Genomic DNA, 15,297 nt, shown 5'->3' with positions numbered 1-15,297 from the left:
CTTATAGGGGTTTAGGTGAACCTAACAGTGAAGAAACATAGGATAAAGTCATCCCTAAGAAGAAGTAGAAGCCCTGGCTGTAAAGCTGTCACTCACCAGAGCTGGAGCAGTAGGCACAGTCTTCACAATGTGCAGAGTGAAGTAGAAATCCCAGCAGTCACATTCCAGGCAGTCACATGTAGACAGACCTTCTCCCAACTCCTCCAGATCCCACACAACAAAGACTCCTGCCCGGGAAGGAGGAGGAAGTCGTGTGCTAGTCCTCTCCTGGCTACATGTGAGGAGGGCAGGCACTGCTCTGTGTTTGGAGCCAGGGTGTGTATTTTGGGGAGGAATGCTAACAACCAAAAATAACACTCACTGTCATCTTCCCTCAGTTCCTCCTCCCTTCTATCTGCTGTGTGGACCTACCATTGTCTGGGGATTTCAATGGGCTCCTGCAGTCAGAGAAGGGCAAGGAATGCACTGCCAGACTGGAGAGGTAAATTCAAAGTTCTACCATCTGCTTTTAACATGGACGGCTTCCCGTTACTAGCCTCATGAGCTTACAGTCTAAATCCATACTGCTGATCTAAAGACCATTCACACAAAGCAAATGTCAGCAACGTCACCTCTCCTGACATGTCTGTTTAACGTATTCGGCAGCATCTATTCTTATTACTTTGTGTTGCGCCATTCCTCTATTATTCCTGATAGATGTTTATTAAAACAGGTACGACTGGGTGTTACCAGTTGGGGGGTGGTGTGCCTGCACTATCCAGTTCATGCTGTCAATAGATGTGCAGGGACACCCTTACAATTGACGGACATTTATTGCAGATTGTTGGCAGTTCTTTACTTTATGTTGCACCATTCCTCTATTATTCCCACTAGAAGTTTATTAATAGAGGTACAACTAGGTGTTACCACTTGGGGGTGGTGTGTCTACACTATCCAGTTAGTGCTGTCAATGGATGTGAAGGGACACCCTCACAACTGATGGACCTTTATTGCTGATCCCTGGTCATTCAGAAACCATGAGTAGGAATAATGGGGGAATGGCACAATATATGATAGTTATATGAAGAATGGTATGCGAGTAGTTACTAAAACAGACTTGTTGGGAGAGATGAAAGGTTCTCTATAAAGATATGTCATTATATCTAATGAGCAACATATCCAGGCATGTAATTTTTTCGGAATTACAGAGAACCTGTCACTATGAAAATGCAATGTAATCTACAGGCAGCATGTTATAGAGCAGGAGGAGCTGAGAAGAGTGATATGGAGTATTCCTTGTGAAGAAGCCACGGCGAAACATGCTGGGGGGGGGGGGGGCTAGGGATGGTTGATGGCCCAATGAATTACTATATACATAGTAAGCATTGGGACCTTATTAGAGAATCATTGTTTGGCGTTTGTCATTCTCACAGAAAACATTAACTCATACACTCCATCACGAAAACGGTGCTCAATACCTGTTAAGTCGCCTATAATACAGTAATATAATACATCCAATGGAATACTCTTTCCAGACTTAACCTGTATATAACTTATTATATCTCTTGCCAGTATCTGACAGGCTTGGGGCAACGTCAGCAAAGGTGTATCCAGTCTGCACCCTCCTGATTACACTTAGGACATTTATCTGTGTCCCTCAATTTCATAGCAGTATAGCCTATCTATAAACGTAAACTAATTCATTCTATGGTCAACGCTTGGTAACATTTGGTCGGTAACCTACATTACTTTGACCATTCCTCCTCCGGATGGGCAAACCCGCTTTGGCCCATTTTTCTTTGAGGGAGACTAGATGACCCTCCCTCTGTATCACTTCTCTATATAACTTGGAAGTGGCCCCTTTAGCAGTGTAAATCCCTACAATCTCATCCAACAAAGGACAAGTTTGTATCAGGATCCTAGGGTTATTCTTATTCTCATTAATGACATGAATTAGTACAATGTCATATAGCCTATGTGCTTCTTTGTACATCGTGGAATGTTATTAACCACCCAGGTTTATTATATAATTGAGAAAGAAAGAAGAGCCCCCTCGTTGTCCAGAAATTTTTTCATTTCCACATTACCTTTAACCCTTAGGAAAGTATTATCCCATAATGGTATTGTGGGTATAGAGCCTGTTATCGTTCCCTCCTTCCTCGCCCAATTCCAAGTCTTATGGACCATCTTAAATATATCTATTTGATAGAATGGCTGTCTCCTGAAAAAACCTGCCTCCACTAATTGTATTAAAGAATAAATCTTTCAAACTTTTATTTAAGAAAAAATCTCTCCTGTTTATACTAAATAATTCCTCCCCAAAAAAAATTATATTTCAACTGGGATGACAGAAAATAAATCCTAAAGCTAGGCCTAGTCCTCCATGTATTTCTTCTATTTGACTATTTATTAAATGCACTTATATAGCGCTACTACATTCCGCAGCGCTTTACAGACATTAGCGTCACATTGTCTCTAATGGAGCTGTCCCTATCAGTATGTCTTTGGAGTGTGGTAGGAAACCGGATTGCCCAGAGGAAGCGCATGCAAACACAGGGAGAACATAGAAAACTCCATTTGACAATCTACCATTTGTAACCTTGATGGTGTACCCCTCCATATATAGCATCTATAGATTTAAATATACCATCATTAATACACATGGGGGAATTAGAAAAGATATGTAAGAGGCGTGACAACAAAACTGTCTTATGTTATTTTATCCGCAAACCCAATTGGCATTTTAATCCAGACCTTTATGCGCTTACGGATATCCGCTAAAAGCGGCAATACATTGAGGGTTACATACTGCCCCGGGTCACTACTTATTAATTCCCAAATATTTAAAAATGGGCCCCCGGAGGGAATTACTTTAAGACCAAAAGAGTCCTGTAGATGTTTACTTAACAGCATACAGATCAATTTATCTCAGTAGGGGCAATGAATTTATCCAAAATAATACACATTCTAATGACTTTGACGAACGTTTTAAAAATAGCAATACCTCATCAGCATATAGTGAGATTTTCTCTGGCTCCTGTTGAAGTTTGAACCCTTTTATATTGTGATCCTGCCTTTGCTAGAGGTTCCATTATAATTGCAAACAAAGAAAAGGACAATGGGCATCCCTGCCCCCCCTTTTATCACAAAAGAAGATGAAACCGCATTGTTCGACTTCACTCTTGCCACCGGTTCATTATATAATATCTTGACCCACTTACCAAACCACTAACCAAAGACGAGGCCATTCTGTGCTATCAAAGGCTTTAGATATGTTTAAAGATAGAAATGACATGTCATACTGATCTGAACTAAACCTTTTGCACATCTGTAGATTCAAATAAAGGCGACGTAAATTATAATTAATTAACCTATTAGACCATTCTGGTCTTTATGTATAATAACTGGAATAACCTTAACCAACCGATTGGCCAAGACCTTAGCCAATAACTTTGAATCAGAATTCATAAGTGATTTAGGTCTATAATACCCCATATCCTCCTGTGGTTACCCGGTTTTAAAATAAGGATATTCAATGCCCGACGCTGTGGTTTATTATTAGCAAAAACTTCCTCTAATGTTTCAAAGTAAAAAGGAAGTATTAAGTCCTGATGCTTACACCAAATTTCAAATGGTATTCTATCTATTCCTGGGGATTTATTTGAGGGAGAGCTTAAAGGGGTTCCCCGGGCTTTTAATAGTGATGACCTATCCTAAGGATAGGTCATTAGTATCAGATCGGTGGTACGACACCCAGCACCACCGCCAATCAGCTGTATGAGGAGATGGAGCGCAGTGCTCACGTGCTGTCTCCCTTCTCTCTTCCTGTCGGCTGTTGCGGTCTACGGTCATTGACATAGACAGCAGCAGAGGATAGGTCTTCAATAGTAAAAAAAAACTTTAACAACATCTCTCGGAGCTCCTGTAACGTGACTGGGGCCACTAACTCCCGAGCTTGTTCTTTGGATATTTTAGGAATATTAATGGTATCCAGAAACTCCTTAATTTCATAAATCAAGCCCTTTAGATATGATATTATACTCTTTTTTTCCTGACCTTTAATCAGAAATATTAAATATTTGCCCGCTATACCAGTGTTCTTAAATCTTCTCTGCTTTTGATTCATTTCAAACACCTGATTTTGCAAAAATATATCATGTTCCAGCTGTGCCTCTCTAAAGTCCAGTAGCTCTTCTGGTCCCCCCTTACATATATAATTGGCCCCTGAAGCCTTCAGCCTTTTCAATAAATGATCCTTCCTATGATTTATTTCCTTGTTAGGATGTTTAATTTTACTATAATAAACTCCCCTTAAGTGCTTGCCATGCCATAACTTTAGACGTAGAACCTATATTATTCTCTAAAAAAATCTTTATTTCTCTATGTGTTCTGGATTTATTCTATCTAATCAACCATAAAGTACTATTCCCACTTGACTCGGCTACAGAAACAGACTTTGGGGAATGGTCTGAAAGGCCCCTGGTTTCGTATTTAACTGCAGGGCTGTCTTTTACAAGGGGCAAAAGGGGCAGTTGCCCTGGGCCCAGTTGCTCCTGGGGGGCCCAAGGCAGCTGCCTCTTGAGCCCTGCTAGCCACTGCCCCGGGTGTCAGGCTGTCAGCTACACAGGGGGTGCTGCCATGCCATGCCTGCCGGCACTCCAGGCAGCGTACTGTGAGAGCTGTGATTCTCTAGGACCTTAGATGACATAATCACCATGTGACCAGTAACCTAGCAATATTACTGGTCACATGGCTATGAGGTCATCAAGGTCCTTTCTACCAGGAGTGTTGCTGTGGAAGTTTGCCTCAACTGTGGAGCTTTTTTTGTGAAGATTACATCAGAAAAGGGTGACAGGGGCTGTTATGCTAATATACTGTAAACTACTGTATAGTGGGGTGCTGTATAGTGTGGGGGCCTGTATACTGTGGGGGCTGTATACTGTGGGAGGCTGTATACTGTATACTGTGGAGTGCTATGCTGCTGTACTGTATAGTGTGGGGGGCTGTATACTGTATACTGTGGGTGCTGTATATTGTGGAGTGCTATACTGCTGGGCTGTATACTGTGGGGGGCTTTATACTGTAAACTGTGGGTGCTGTATATTTTGGAGTACTATACTGCTGTACTGTATAGTTTGGGGGGCTGTATAGTGTCGGGTGCTGTATCGTGTATAGTTTAGTGTGCTGTATACGGTGAGGTGCTATACTGTTCTACTGTATACTGTGAGGTGTTGTATACTGTGGGCTGCTATACTGCTCTACTATATACTGTAGGGTACTGTATAGTGTGGGGTGCTATACTGCATACTGTGTGGTGCTGTATACTATGGGCTGCTATACTGCTCTACTATATACTGTGGGGTACTGTATAGTGTGTGGTGCTGTATACTGTGGGCTGCTATACTGCTCTACTATATACTGTGGGGTACTGTATAGTGTGGGGTGCTATACTGCATACTGTGTGGTGCTGTATACTATAGGGTGCTATACTGCATACTGTGTGGTGCTGTATACTATAGGGTGCTATACTGCATACTGTGCGGTGCTGGGGTGCACTGTAACACTAGGGTGAGCCGAGCCCTGGTCTCCTTCCTGCAGAGCGGTGCCCACTTCCAGCCTGAGCCCAGCTGCCCAGAGCACTGATCCTGAGCCGCTGGAGTCTTCAGAACTGGAAGTATTTACAGTCATTCACTGGACTCTACCAGATGTGTGGATTTTTTGTGTGTGTGTTGTGGTGGAGAGCGTGATTGCCTGCTAAGGTGTGGGAAGGCGGGATCCAGGGGGCCCAAGTAAGTTTTTGCCCAGGGTCCAATCAATATTAAACACGGCCCTGTTTAACTGTAGAAATCAAAGTTAACATAGAATCATTAACAAATATCAGATCAATCCTAGATCAGATTCTCTCTTTATAGGTGTTTAGTTTTCATCTCAGGTCACAAGTGGCCAACGATTTTGCCATCACAGACCACAATGCAAGTCGCATGCAGCTGCAATTTTCCTACGACTTTGAAATCACATCTCTAAAAAAGTCATGTGACAGCACAGGGCATAGAGCAGTCTAAGACCTACTGACAATAGTACATAAGCCATTTTCAATATACCATAAAATAACACCTTCTTGACCAGCACAGGACATGTGTGACGCTGGCCGGGACTTTAAAAATGGCGAGCGGAGCGGACGCCATAGCTGCCAGGTACTTACTGTTTTAAACAGCACCTGGGACTCATGTCCATGACTGGCCTTAATGCCGATTGTGGACTTGTAAGCCTTTAGATGCCGTGGTCAAATGTGACCATGGCATCTGTACAACCAAGGTAAGTATCGGGGAAGCCGATTACAGTGTGCTGCAGCATATGTCCTCCAAAGTAACAAGAGGCTTCTGCACATTGCTTTCTATGGATCCCTTGCCTGTGGCAGGGCTCCATAGTAATGCAGTGGATTTCTCATACACTCCAATGCTAATGCATTGGAGTATATGAGAGAAGCAATCTGATGATTGCTTGTTACAGTTCCCTATGGGAACTATAAAAAAAAAAAGTAAAAAAATCAAATCTTTCCCCAAAATGTAAATAAAATATGTAGACAATAAAAAAATAAGTATCATGGCCATCGCTGTGTGCGAAAATGCCCAAACTAGTAACATATCCCATACTGCAAATGGTGAAATGGAAGAAAAGTCAAAATGACCGATTCAACGTTTTTTTGGTCTCTTTACCGCCCACAAAAAATGGAATAAAAAGGGATGAAAACGTCCAACACACTCCAACATGATATTAATAAAAAATACAGATCGCCCTGCAAAAAAGAAGCCCTCACACAGCTCCGTAGATGTAACATAAAAAAGGGGGTCAGAATGCAATGCAAAGAAAAAATAATTTTTTTCCCAATTTTTTTTTCAGTATTAAAACACAAGAAAAACGATATAAGTAGAGTAGTACATGTATAGAACACCTGCTGCTGACTCTGGATCAGTTTTTTATATATCGATACTCGCCCTGTTCCTCTGCTGTGTGCCCACAAATCAACCATGAAATACATTGATAGGACTCCTGTGCATGCACACATAATGGAGAAGTCCTCTCTATACATCTCATGGCCGGTTTATGGGAGCATTGCAGGGGTTTGAGGGTGAGTATCAACATACAAGTTAGGGAGAGTTCACATCATCGTTTCATTTTCCGTTCTTTTGAACCATCAAAAGGACCAAAAAATAAAAATTGGTATTCTGTTGCACATTTGGCATCTCTTTGAGCCATTTCTATCTGAGATCCGTTTTTGTTAAGACGGAAAAAAAAGTACTGCAAGCAGGCCAAATATGCAACAGGATCCATTTTTTTTCCACAGGATCCTGTTTTTTTTTTCTTCTGTTTTTCACGGATCAGAAGAACAGAAAATGAAACAGAGATGTGAACTCTCCCTTAGGCCTCGTTCACACTTCAGTGTTTGGTCAGTGATTTCCATCAGTGATTTGTGAGCCAAAACCAGAAGTGGAGCCTCCACAGACATGAGGTAGAAGGGAAAGATCTGCTCCTGTTCTGTGTTTAGAGTTGCACCTGGTTTTGGCTCACAAATCACTGATGGAAATCACTGACTAAACACTGAAGTGTGAACGAGGCCTTACTGATCTGGAGTCAGCAGCAGATGTTTTGTACATGTCTTATTATACTTAATAGAGCTTGCCAGAGGACTCAGATTCCCTTGAACCCTTTCATGACCAAGGGTCATTGATGCCCCAGTGTCCAGGTCAAAATTTACAAATCTGACAAGTGTCACTTTATGTGGTAATAGCTTTGGAACACTTTTATTTATCCAAGCCATTCTGAGATTGTTTTCTCGTGACACATTGTACTTCATGATGGTCATAAATATGAGTTAATATATTTCACCTTTATTTATGAAAAAATCCCAAATTTACCCAAAATTTCGAAACATTCGCAATTTTCAAAATTTCAATTTCTCTGCTTTTAAAACAGAAAGTGATACCTCATAAAATATTTATTACACAACATTCCCTATATGTCTACTTTATGTTGGCATCATTTTGGAAATGTAATTTAATTTTTGGGGACGTTAGAAAGGCTTAGAAGTTTAGAAGCAATTCTTAAAAATTTTTGTAACATTTCCAAAACCCACTTTTTAACCACCTCCCGACCGCCGTACGCGTATATGCGTCCGGGAGGTGGTTGCTTTATTCCTCCTGGACGCATATACGCGTCTTCTCGCGAGACGCAAGATTTCCTGTGAACGCGCGCGCACAGGCGCGCGCGCTCACAGGAACAGAAGGTAAGCGAGTGGATCTCCAGCCTGCCAGCGGCGATCGCTCGCTGGCAGGCTGGAGTTCCGAATTTTTTAACCCCTAACAGGTATATTAGACGCTGTTTTCATAACAGCGTCTAATATACCTCCTACCTGGTCCTCTGGTGGTCCCTTTTGTTAGGATCGACCACCAGAGGACTCAGGTAGGTCAGTACAGTCCCACCAAACACCACACTACACTACACTACACCCCCCCCCCCGTCACTTATTAACCCCTTATAAACCCCTGATCACCCCATATAAACTCCCTGATCACCCCCCTGTCATTGATCACCGCCCTGTCATTGATCACCCCCCTGTCAGGCTCCGTTCAGACGTCCGCATGATTTTTACGGATCCGATCCATGTATCCATGGATCCGTAAAAATCATGCGGACGTCTGAATGGAGCCTTACAGGGGGGTGATCAATGACAGGCGGGTGATCACCCATATACACTCCCTGATCACCCCCTGTCATTGATCACCGCCCTGTCAGGCTCCATTCAGACGTCCGCATGATTTTTACGGATCCGATCCATGTATCCATGGATCCGTAAAAATCATGCGGACGTCTGAATGGAGCCTTACAGGGGGGTGATCAATGACAGGCGGGTGATCACCCATATACACTCCCTGATCACCCCCTGTCATTGATCACCGCCCTGTCAGGCTCCATTCAGACGTCCGCATGATTTTTACGGATCCGATCCATGTATCCATGTATCCGTAAAAATCATGCGGACGTCTGAATGGAGCCTTACAGGGGGGTGATCAATGACAGGCGGGTGATCACCCATATACACTCCCTGATCACCCCCTGTCATTGATCACCGCCCTGTCAGGCTCCATTCAGACGTCCGCATGATTTTTACGGATCCGATCCATGTATCCATGGATCCGTAAAAATCATGCGGACGTCTGAATGGAGCCTTACAGGGGGGTGATCAATGACAGGCGGGTGATCACCCATATACACTCCCTGATCACCCCCTGTCATTGATCACCCCCCTGTCATTGATCACCCCCCTGTAAGGCTCCATTCAGACGTCCGCATGATTTTTACGGATCCGATCCATGTATCCATGGATCCGTAAAAATCATGCGGACGTCTGAATGGAGCCTTACAGGGGGGTGATCAATGACAGGCGGGTGATCACCCATATACACTCCCTGATCACCCCCTGTCATTGATCACCCCCCTGTCATTGATCACCCCCCTGTCAGGCTCCATTCAGACGTCCGCATGATTTTTACGGATCCGATCCATGTATCCATGGATCCGTAAAAATCATGCGGATGTCTGAATGGAGCCTTACAGGGGGGGTGATCAGTGACAGGGGGGTGATCACCCTGATTACCCTGATCACCCCCTGTCATTGATAACCCCCCTGTAAGGCTCCATTCAGACGTCCGCATGCGTTTTGTGGATCCGATCCATGTATCCATGGATCCGTAAAAAATCATGCGGATGTCTGAATGGAGCCTTACAGGGGGGGTGATCAGTGACAGGGGGGTGATCACCCTGATTACCCTGATCACCCCCTGTCATTGATAACCCCCCTGTAAGGCTCCATTCAGACGTCCGCATGCGTTTTGTGGATCCGATCCATGTATCCATGGATCCGTAAAAAATCATGCGGATGTCTGAATGGAGCCTTACAGGGGGGGTGATCAGTGACAGGGGGGTGATCACCCTGATTACCCTGATCACCCCCTGTCATTGATAACCCCCCTGTAAGGCTCCATTCAGACGTCCGCATGCGTTCTGTGGATCCGATCCATGTATCCATGGATCCGTAAAAATCATGCGGACGTCTGAATGGAGCCTTACAGGGGGGGTGATCAATGACAGGGGGGTGATCAGGGAGTCTATATGGGTGATCACCCCCCTGTCATTGATCACCCCCCTGTCATTGATCACTCCCCCCCTGGTAAGGCTCCATTCAGCCATTTTTTTTGGCACAAGTTAGCGGACATTTTTTGTTTGTTTTTGTTTTTTCTTACAAAGTCTCATATTCCACTAACTTGTGTCAAAAAATAAAATCTCACATGGACGCACCATACCCCTCACGGAATCCAAATGCGTAAACATTTTTAGACATTTATATTCCAGACTTCTCACGCTTTAGGGCCCCTAAAAAGCCAGGGCAGTATAAATACCCCACATGTGACCCCATTTCGGAAAGAAGACACCCCAAGGTATTCCGTGAGGGGCATATTGAGTCCATGAAAGATTGAAATTTTTGTCCTAAGTTAGCGGAAAGTGAGACTTTGTGAGAAAAAAACAAAAAAAAATCAATATCCGCTAACTTATGCAAAAAAAAAAAAAATTTCTAGGTACTCGCCATGCCCCTCATTGAATACCTCGGGGTGTCTTCTTTCCAAAGTGGGGTCACATGTGGGGTATTTATACTGCCCTGGCTTTTTAGGGGCCCGAAAGTGTGAGAAGAAGTCTGGGATCCAAATGTCTAAAAATGCCCTCCTAAAAGGAATTTGGGCCCCTTTGCGCATCTAGGCTGCAAAAAAGTGTCACACATGTGGTATCGCCGTACTCAGGAGAAGTTGGGGAATGTGTTTTGGGGAGTCATTTTACATATACCCATGCTGGGTGAGAAAAATATCTTGGTCAAATGCCAACTTTGTATAAAAAAATGGGAAAAGTTGTCTTTTGCCAAGATATTTCTCTCACCTAGCATGGGTATATGTAAAATGACCCCCCAAAACACATTGCCCAACTTCTCCTGAGTACGGCGATACCAGATGTGTGACACTTTTTTGCAGCCAAGGTGGGCAAAGGGGCACCTTTCGGATTTCGCAGGCCATTTTTTACACATTTTGATTTCAAGGTACTTCTTACACATTTGGGCCCCTAAATTGCCAGGGCAGTATAACTACGCCACAAGTGACCCCATTTTGGAAAGAAGACACCCCAAGGTATTCCGTGGGGGGCACGGCGAGTTCCTAGAATTTTTTATTTTTTGTCACAATTTAGCGGAAAATGATGATTTTTCTTTTTTTTTCTTTTTTCCTTACAAAGTCTCATATTCCACTAACTTGCGACAAAAAATAAAAAATTCTAGGAACTCGCCATGCCCCTCACGGAATACCTTGGGGTGTCTTCTTTCCAAAATGGGGTCACTTGTGGGGTAGTTATACTGCCCTGGCAATTTAGGGGCCCAAATGTGTGAGAAGAACTTTGCAATCAAAATGTGTAAAAAATGCCCTGCAAAATCCGAAAGGTGCACTTTGGAATATGTGCCCCTTTGCCCACCTTGGCAGCAAAAAAGTGTGACACATCTGGTATCGCCGTACTCAGGAGAAGTTGGGCAATGTGTTTTGGGGTGTCATTTTACATATACCCATGCTGGGTGAGAAAAATATCTTGGTCAAATGCCAACTTTGTATAAAAAAATTGGAAAAGTTGTCTTTTGCCAAGATATTTCTCTCACCCAGCATGGGTATATGTAAAATGACAGCCCAAAACACATTCCCCAACTTCTCCTGAGTACGGCGATACCAGATGTGTGACACTTTTTTGATGCCAAGGTGGGCAAAGGGGCACATATTCCAAAGTGCACCTTTCGGATTTCACCGGTCATTTTTTACAGATTTTGATTGCAAAGTACTTCTCACACATTTGGGCCCCTAAATTGCCAGGGCAGTATAACTACGCCACAAGTGACCCCATTTTGGAAAGAAGACACCCCAAGGTATTCCGTGAGGGGCATGGCGAGTTCCTAGAATTTTTTATTTTTTGTCGCAAGTTAGTGGAATATGAGACTTTGTAAGGAAAAAAGAGAAAAAAAAAAAATCATAATTTTCCGCTAACTTGTGACAAAAAATAAAAAATTCTAGGAACTCGCAGTGCCCCTCACGGAATACCTTAGGGTGTCTTCTTTCCAAAATGGGGTCACTTGTGGCGTAGTTATACTGCCCTGGCAATTTAGGGGCCCAAATGTGTGAGAAGAACTTTGCAATCAAAATGTGTAAAAAATGACCGGTGAAATCCAAAAGGTGCACTTTGGAATGTGTGCCCCTTTGCCCACCTTGGCAGCAAAAAAGTGTGACACATCTGGTATCGCCGTACTCAGGAGAAGTTGGGGAATGTGTTTTGGGGTGTCATTTTACATATACCCATGCTGGGTGAGAAAAATATCTTGGTCAAATGCCAACTTTGTATAAAAAAATGGGAAAAGTTGTCTTTTGCCAAGATATTTCTCTCACCCAGCATGGGTATATGTAAAATGACACCCCAAAACACATTCCCCAACTTCTCCTGAGTACGGCGATACCACATGTGTGACACTTTTTTGCTGCCAAGGTGGGCAAAGGGGCGCATATTCCAAAGTGCACCTTTCGGATTTCACCGGTCATTTCTTACACATTTTGATTGCAAAGTTCTTCTCACACATTTGGGCCCCTAAATTGCCAGGGCAGTATAACTACGCCACAAGTGACCCCATTTTGGAAAGAAGACACCCCAAGGTATTCTGTGAGGGGCATGGTGAGTTCCTAGAATTTTTTATTTTTTGTCGCAAGTTAGTGGAATATGAGACTTTGTAAGAAAAAAAAAAAAAAAAAAAATCATCATCATTTTACGCTAACTTGTGACAAAAAATAAAAAGTTCTATGAACTCACTATGCCCATCAGCGAATACCTTAGGGTGTCTACTTTCCGAAATGGGGTCATTTGTGGGTTTTTTCTACTGTTTGGGCATTGTAGAACCTCAGGAAACATGACAGGTGCTCAGAAAATCAGAGCCGTTTCAAAAAGCGGAAATTCACATTTTTGTACCATAGTTTGTAAATGCTATAACTTTTACCCAAACCATTTTTTTTTTGCCCAAACATTTTTTTTTTATCAAAGACATGTAGAACTATAAATTTAGCGAAAAATTTATATATGGATGTCGTTTTTTTTGCAAAATTTCACAGCTGAAAGTGAAAAATGACATTTTTTTGCAAAAAATCTTTACATTTTGATTAATAACAAAAAAAGTAAAAATGTCAGCAGCAATAAAATACCACCAAATGAAAGCTCCATTAGTGAGAAGAAAAGGAGGTAAAATTCATTTGGGTGGTAAGTTGCATGACCGAGCGATAAACGGTGAAAGTAGTGTAGTGCCGAAGTGTAAAAAGTGGCCTGGTCATGAAGGGGGTTTCACCTAGCGGGGCTGAAGTGGTTAAGGACCAATTCAGGTCTGAAGTCACTTTGGGGAGCTACATAGTGGAAACCCCCCCATAATTGACCCCATTGTAGAAACTACACCCCTCAAGTTACTGAAAACTGATTTTACAAACTTTGTTAACCCTTTAGGTGTTTCACAAGAATGAAACGAAAATGGAGATAAAATTATCAAATTCCATTTTATTACAGCCAATCAATATTTATTACCCTGATTCTGCGGTTTACAGAAGTACCCCACATTTGGTCGTAAACTGTAGTGATGAGCGGCAGGGGTCATATTCGAATTTGCAATATTTCACAAATATTTTGTAGAATATTCAGTGAATATTTGCGAATTCGAATATTCATTATATTCTACGATTTTTTTACTTGAAAAAATCGACAAGGTAATGATCGCATAATATGCGGATTTTCGTAATGCGAATTTGCATAATGCGAATTTTTATCGCAGATGTTTCAATTGCCGAGCAAAAACATGATTCCTCCCTGCTTCTTGCTTGTGGGCCAATGAGTCATAGCACTATTTCGAATATATTAGTTTTTTCAAATATTCGTAATATTCTTAAACAAGAATATATAGCAATACAGCGAATATTCGAAAAAAAACGAATGTAGAGCAATTTAGCTAATATAGTGCTATAATCTTTTTTTTAATAGTTGTAATTTTTTTCCAATCTGAACTTCAGATGAGAAAAATAATTACAACTATTAGACAAAAAAGATTATAGCACTATATCAGCTAAATTGCTCTACATTCTTTTTTTTATTATTCGCTATATTGCTATATATTCTTGTTTTAGAATATTACGAATATTTAAAAAAAATGAATATATTTGATATAGTGCTATATATTAGTTTTTAGAATATTCATAATTTTTCTCATTTAAAGTCATGATTCCTCCCTGCTTCTTACTTGTGGGCCAACGAGTCATTGGCCCAAAAGCAAGAAGCAGGGAGGAATCATGTTTTTACTCAGCAATTGAAAAATTACTGCACTGTATTCTGTCCGTGACAGCAGCAGTGCAGGGACAGAAGCTTTAATTAAAGAGCTGCCATGACGTCTACACACGTTAGCTGAATGGGGTATGTGCAGCTAGCACGTATATAGCCGTATGGCAGTCGGGAAGGGGTAAACACCACATGTAAATATAAAATAAAATAATGCATGTTCTTTTCTAGGTAAATTATAAAAAAAAATTGGAGACCCTGGTCTATTACATTTCACACATAGACCTATAACTACTAGGGTCAATGCGCCTAGAAAGTATTATAAACTGCACCAAAATTTGGCACAAATAGCTTGAGTTTAGAACAAACTGGAGCATTTTTGCTATGGCCTAATATGCAACATTTAGCTCCAAAATTGCATCACCATTCTGGCTTAACAATTCTGTCTGAAGCTAAGACAACCAATAGTTGGTAGAGGTCAATGGAAAAGTGGCTGCGCTTGCACGGTGTCCTCTCCATTCACTTCTATGGAAGTTCTGGAAATAGCTAGCGTGTTTGCTTGGCTCTTGTCAGTACTCCCATAGAAATGGTCTCTCCTTCACATTAGGTGCTCCATTGCAGAGGTGGGACCTGCACCTATCTGACAAATAGTAGCATTCCCTAGCGATATGCCACCAATGTAAGACAACCCCTACAACTAATTATAATGTACTATAACATCTGGATACAGCACCAAAATACAAAAAAGAGTGCTCAACAGATTACCACTTCAATTATAGGAAATCTAGACTGAAACACATGAGACAGCTTGGGAAAATGAAGAACATGCTAGGCTACTTTCACACTAGCGTTTTGGCTTTCCGCTTGTGAGATCCGTTCAAGGCT

At 42.1% G+C, this 15,297-nt stretch overlaps 1 protein-coding gene across 3 annotated transcripts in view; it reads right to left on the bottom strand.

The window, feature by feature from the left end:
* Window positions 1-15,297, bottom strand: part of PALLD (palladin, cytoskeletal associated protein) — a 328,505-nt gene that overhangs the window by 228,411 nt on the left and 84,797 nt on the right. The window contains exon 1 of one of the 3 annotated variants that reach the window (XM_044297039.1): window positions 97-251. The exons of the other annotated variants lie outside the window; for them this stretch is intronic. The gene's annotated coding sequence lies outside the window, so the exon portion shown is untranslated. Of the gene's footprint in view, window positions 1-96; window positions 252-15,297 lie in introns of those variants that run through there. 3 annotated transcript variants of the gene reach the window in all.

The sequence above is a fragment of the Bufo gargarizans genome, chromosome 1, assembly GCF_014858855.1.
Source record: "Bufo gargarizans isolate SCDJY-AF-19 chromosome 1, ASM1485885v1, whole genome shotgun sequence".
Classification (NCBI taxonomy): domain Eukaryota; kingdom Metazoa; phylum Chordata; class Amphibia; order Anura; family Bufonidae; genus Bufo; species Bufo gargarizans.
This window is presented reverse-complemented; position numbering and strand designations above follow the sequence as displayed.